Below are 6893 nucleotides of genomic sequence, written 5' to 3'. Positions count from 1 at the left end.
TCCATTCATGTGTTAGTCTATGTAATGCCTGATCTGTCATCCGTCACAGAGAACGGCAAGACGCAACGATCACTCAAAAATGATAACAATGCAAATCTTTTCTCAAAGTCATCCATTGAGTTGCACTCATCTGTAGACACAACACAGATGGAAGTAATTGTGTTAAGGCTCAAATTCAGGCTACTTTCTCACCTTCGCACATCTGGCTACTGCGTGAAAGTTGGCATGATTGTCGGTTTTGGTTACAAAAGTTGTTATTTTTTGGGGGAGGGCTACCATTGCTCTGTTTTGATTCTGGCAATTTGGTCGGAATTCATCAAATGTTCTGCTGAATCAACCTCGACAACTCAACGCAGAGCAAACACTAACCACTATTACAGGCCAGCGGGTTTGCAGAGTCAGCAGCTCAGCTCGCGAACCAAAGCAGACGACACAAGTTGGGTTTTATACAATCAGAGCTTCCTCTGCCGCTCACCGCTGAGACTTCCTCCCCTTATCTCAGAAGGCAGAGAGGAGTAGCAGGAGGATGCTTTTAATGTCCGGCGTTGGGTTGTGTGGGTTCACTTGTATGGCTCTGCTGTCTCCGTCTCCCGAGCTCAATATTGACTGCTGTAGCCTGCAGGCGGGATGAGGGAGGGGGGGCACATAGTGTAGATGTCTGGCCGGGGGTGGCAGGAGGTGTTTTTGGGTAGAGAGTGTGAAATAGCATCCATGCATGAAGCAGATGACATAAAAGGCATGGGATAATTTGGAAAAATGAAAGGTTGTTTCCAATCAGCCTCAATTGTTTAATTTAGTGATGCGTGAATTTCGGTTATTGATTAATCATTAAAGTCATTTAATAGGCAAATATGTGTTGCTTTTCTCTTTTTTATATCACTGTTTACCAAATATATTTGGGTTTTGTCTTACTTATTTAAAAAAATACTGATGACATCATCTTGGCATCTGGGATTTCATAGATTTATTAATACACAAAATATACAAATGTTGCTGATTCATGATACATTTATGAAATAAGTGTTAGCTGCAACCCTACACGACACATAGTTATAAATTAAAATGTCAAATTTTGAGACTCAACACTATTCAAAAACCTGAAGTAATCATGATTTTAGTCACGTTTTATGCTTGTGTGTGGGGGCAAATTAAAGGGGGGTAGTGTCTGTGATTGGGAACGCATAAATGTAAAATTGCTCCTGCAGACATGGGACCAGAGAATAGATTGTCTGTTCAGGCCTGTGCGAGCAGGGCGATGCTCGGTTCTCTGCAGACCTCTGGGACCATGGAGGCTGGAGATAAGCCACCCGGCATCAGCACCCCTCATTCTGTCTCTGCCTGCTCATGTCAAACCACTGGGGTCCCCTGTACTGATAACCCCTGGCAGGAAAAGAACCTTTTATGTGGCCTGTCTGAGCCGTTTTACCATACCACACACACACACACACACACACACACACACACACACACACACACACACACACACACACACACACAAAGACACACATACATGCACATATATATATAAATGCAGTTCTTCCTGCACAACACACCGGCTCAGTGCATGAATCCTCAAAGACAGACAGCACCGATGGACTGAAGAGTCGCTAGGTGGTGTGAAACGGTAGCTAAAGAGGGAGCGTGGCCCGAGGCTGCGGGTCAAAGTTCTCCCGAGGTCATTCACAGCGAAATTGACTGGCAGAGACAGAGAGAGGGAGGGAGGGAGAGAGCGAGGAGTCTGGGAGAATGAGAATGAGCGAGGGAGACAGGGAGACAACCTCCGGAGCCATTGATACAGCTCCCCAGGTCTCTTTGATCTATCACAGCCAGCTTCCTGAGGTAAACACGGGCTAATTGTCTGGATCAGGTTGAGATGCTTATCTGCGTTCGCCTGTCTGTTCCCTGGACAACGCTTCCATGCGTTTCTTCGGCGACGCGAGCCCAGGCCGAGCTTGTCAGCCGCAATCAGATTCCTGGAGGTACTAATGGCTGCAACCAACATTTAAGTGCTTCAATACGCCGTCCGCCACCAGTCCCGGCCAGGTTTGACCCCAACCCGCATATCTCTTGACCTTTTAATCCAGCGAGCGCCTCACAATTAATGCTTACCTGATAAAGAACAAGTTAGAAAAACCCATTTAATTGTGTTCTTAACTTATCTTTTAATTGCCTGGTTACTCTATATAAAAGGAGTTGGCTTTGTTACTAAAGTTTTTGATTTCAGTTGAGAATCAACCTTGTTGCTATTTTGTCAATGGTGTTTAGGGATTTAATTTTTTTCTCTTTCTTTTTCCATACGTTTTTTTGCAATCTAGACAGCAGGAAGAAGGGCAATAACATCAAGAAGGAGACATAACAATAAGGCAGAAGGAGGAATCAATGCATTTTCAGAGCTTTGAAGTTGAACTTTTGGACAGGGGCTAGTGACAGGGATGACAATATCCCTCCTTTTGAACTCCCTCGCATAAATATTGGCGCTGATGTTGTAATGGGGTTTTCCTCATGACCCTGCTACAACACAGGCCTTCCAGAAACCCCTTCATGTGGCTTCTGCTTCCCCTTCCTCTGCACCCTGAACCCGCAGAGATCAGACACCGGGGGTCTCCGGGGGGAGATAGCTCATCCAGTGATGACGCTACTCATTGCAAGCATGATTGGGTTTAGTGATGCCTGGGGGGCTGAGGCCAGATAGTAGAGATATATCAATATAGCATGGCTTCTGGGGCTACTGGAAACACATCATTGCCTTGATCTTGGAAGAACTGGTTTCACGCAGATGGTCGCTGAAGGTTGCGTTGCCGAAGCGTATTTACTGTGGCAGCTGAATAAAGATGCATATCTTTTATTAGAGACATTTTATGTACATATTTTCAGCCTTCTCCTCCTCACTTAATGTCTTTGTTTTTACTAACCTTCAGGATTTGTCTGAATGGCACTCCTAGAGTCCATTAAGTTTCGAATAAAGCAAAGGCCACGGCCCTGCAATGAGGGTGGGTATGTTCTGTGTGTGTGCAATTAAGAGCAATGGGAAAAAAAGCCATTTACACAGCTGAGGGTTGCATTTGTTTATGTGTTGATGTGGTGTGTCCAAATCTGATTGATCTAAAAATCAAATCAAGCTGTATTTGTAAAAGCTTGTTTTATATAGAGTTTTTTTTAATTTTGTTTGTATTACAATCCCACATAAAATCAAATTTACAACTTAATTTTACGCTCAGCAGCCTTTAACAGAGCCAGTAAAGGGAGTTTCATTATCTCTGTCTTTCTTTCAAATGTATTTTCCAAGTGGAAGAAAGAGTGCAAACAGTAAGGAAACAAGCCAGACGCACGTGTGTTTATGTACAACGGGTTCATAGGAGAACGCTTTTAAGTGTGTGCATTTTGTTCATTTGTATGCATGTGTGTGTTTGTATGTGTGTGTGTGTGTGTGTGTGCATGTGTGTGTGGGACAGAAGTACAACCCTGCATCACATATCAGTCCTCTATCAAGTCGCGGCATCGCTCTCACCTCGGGCGCAGGACTCCACTCTGTCACTCAGGGTGACACGTGGAGAGGCGGCCCCCTGCCCGTGGCGTGCAGAGGGGATCACCGCCCTGTCACTGTCCTGTCACTCCGGCTTTGTCCACTGTCATGCCCCCACGCTGGCAGGCTGAGGGAAAAAGAGGAGGGGGTGTCACGACCAGTGACAGACTGACAGGTGACAGGTGAAGCCAGTGCCACAGACGCTCAAACCTTGATACATTACCCAGTGTGGTTCAATATGTGTGTGTGTGTGTGTGTGTGTGTGTGTGTGGGCCTGCATACAAACACATATAACGGCTCTGTTTAACACCGCTGGACGGGATGGGATTAAAAGGTCTTTTTGGGTTGGAAATGACACTTCACTGCAGCGGCATCAATCTGAATGTCAGAAATTTGACAAAGTAGATCTTAATAGTGTTACATGCAACGTAGTCTTCTCCCTTCTAGAAGCCCGGTGTTGTAATGCTCTTTACTTTCCTTGAGTAGCGTTTTCATTGGACTATGTGTCTATTCTAAAGGGAAAAGGGAAACACACCATCTACTCTCCTACCAAGAGTTAGATGAGAATCACATCACCCATGTCCGTGTGTAGAATATGAAGCTGGAGAGAAGAGAAGGTTAGCTTAGCTTAGCATAGAGACTCGAAGTAAGGGGGGAAACACTAGCCTTGCTTCATCCAAAAGGTAAAAACCAGCATCTCTACAACTCGATGATCAGGTTCTGTGCTGGACCGTGGAAGAGGAGACCTTTTGGATCTTTTAGACTGCGTGCCTTTTCCTCATTCTCAAACCTCCTGACAATTCTTCCATTTTCTCCGCCCATTCGTCGTCCGCATAAAATCTGCCGCATAAAACCCTCGTGAAGGGCCGCGTCCAATTGTGCAGCGTCACGTTGCTCACGTGGCAAGCCTGAATCATGCGTCATCCTCACTGTGAGGTTTCTAGACTACCATCCCCTTGCACCATATTCAAATTTGGCACATAGACACGAGAGTGGTGTCAGTCTTCACCCGAAGGAGCTCATTTTCCCGCACGTCAGTCGAACTAGTCCTATAAAACAAGTTCACTTGTTGCTCAGTAAACCGTGACTGTGATGGAACTGTACATTGCAAGGTGACCATAATATTCACTCAGACACGGGCCATCGAGTGCACATCAGGTTACAAAGAGCAACACATTCAAACTTTGCTGATGCAGTACGCACACTCTGATACTGATGCCTCAAATGTATGTAAAAGCACCAGCACACTCAAAAGAGACCAGCATGCAGGCATATATATATACATATATATATATATATATATACACACAGAAACAGCAGCAGCAGCGTATCATCTTTTGATCGCAGTCTGCCCTGCTGGAGTTGAAACATTCCCACTGCAGCGATGCTGCTGATGCTGTCAGATCTAAGCAAGGACCGAAAGTGCAACACATACCTTTGATGCCGGAATACGCTTTGGCTTCCGTTACATTTTTTTATGCGAGAAAAGGTCCAACACAAAAACACTGCAAGAGCAAAGAGCTAAATGTCTGGTTTTGGGGGTATTTATTTGCGCAGCTGCTGTTGAGATAACTCTTTTGTTCTCTTATGAAAAATCAGTTTTCTCAGACGAGCGATGGCGTGGAATAAATCCCGAGTAAAATACAATGAGACATCAGGTTATTTAGGTGTAACCGAATTACCGTCAACATATGTGCTCGGCCCAATTCGAGATTAGATTTACAGCTCTCTTTGTCACTGGATGGACTTTTAATGGCCCTTATTGCTGCTGGTCGAGGTCCCAAATCGAGCATTAGACCTTCAGTGTGGCTTGAATCTAACCCGGTGCCAGAGGTTGCACCCAAATCATTCCATTTGACCTGAATCTCCCATTCCATTACCCAGCATTCCCTGCGGGGACAGTAGTTGTCCCATAACACTTGAACTCTGACCCCGGCCCCCCGTCAGGAGGAGCCAATAACGGTGAGGGAGGTTTTATAGGCACCCGGGCATCTGAATCGTCATAACGATGCCCTGCGAGGTTTTGCTCTGAAATGTGATTTACTTCTTATTACCTGCAGTCATTATGTGCGGGGCAGCGTTCTGCAACCCTGAAAAGAAAATAAAGGAATGGAAAAAGTGTCTGTGGATTTTATTTACAGTAGAAGGTCATAGCATTGTTTTCCTGATACTGCTCTGGGGTTCAGAGGGTGTTCACACCTCCGTCGTCTGCAGCATCACAACTGATCCAATGGAGGTCACGCCGGGTCAGTGTGTCACAGGCCAGTTTAATAATGTATAATTTAGTGCACCATCACTCAGTGTGTTCCTGCCTCCGCCCGAGGAATATTACTTATTGGGGCTTCCAATGCGGGTTTCTGGTCTCGGTTCAGTAGTTTTCATTTCATGAATCAAGAGTAAATATTGTGAATTATGTTGCGTCTGCAATCAAAAGCTAAACAAATGTATGTATATATATATATATATATATATATATATATATATATGGGGCAGCCATGCTGTATAGCAAACCAAAACTGACTGAAATGTACAACAGACAACGTGAACACAGGCGTTGTTCCCGCAGGGCTTTGAGAGAGAAGCAACGACTGTAAACTCACTCACAGAGGCACAGTTTCATCGGCTTGTGTCAACGTATGACAGAGAGAGGGGGGCAGAAAGTGGGCGTATGCATACAGATTAAATAGACTGATTACTGTTGAAAAATCTTCATTATTATTGTCTAAATGACATTTCTCAAACTGTGTTCACAACACTGTGTTATTTAATTGCCTTACTAATAGAGGGCTGCAAGGATGATGTGTTTTTATAGGCCAACCCGGAAGCTAGCATCGCGCTGGTTCCCCCGGGAAAAAAAGAGACAATTGTCTTTTGCTAGAAACTAGAAGAACTAGAGAAGAACTAGCTTTCGTCGTGATGATGTTTTGCAGTCTCATTCGGGCTTCAGCTTCAGAATTCACGAGTTTACCGACATATTTTATGTCGTAGAACAACATGTGAAAATCTCTTTAGCTTGTGTTAACCACAGACCTCATTCAAGACATCTAAAATAAACATTGACTTCCAGACGAGGGAACAGGAAATGCAAAAAATGCCGACTCATTTCCAGGTTTTCGGACTCGTTCCTGCAGCACTGGATGTTTTGGGGCAACAGCTGCAACTGTGTCAAGAACGAACTCCACGATCATGTAGCTTTAAATGTAAGCTATGCTGGTGACATCAACGCAGAGAAGGGTTCCGTCGTAAGTCTTAAAGATACTTACACACCATAATCTCAGTTAAGTCTGTTTGAAGAAAAGTTACTAAAATGCCTAACACCAACCCAAATGCGTCCACTTTTGAGTCAGTGGGAGTAAATCTAAACCCTGGC

This window comes from Taurulus bubalis (genome assembly GCF_910589615.1).
Source record: "Taurulus bubalis genome assembly, chromosome: 2".
Classification (NCBI taxonomy): Eukaryota; Metazoa; Chordata; class Actinopteri; order Perciformes; family Cottidae; genus Taurulus; species Taurulus bubalis.
Note: the sequence above shows the minus strand (reverse complement) of the source record.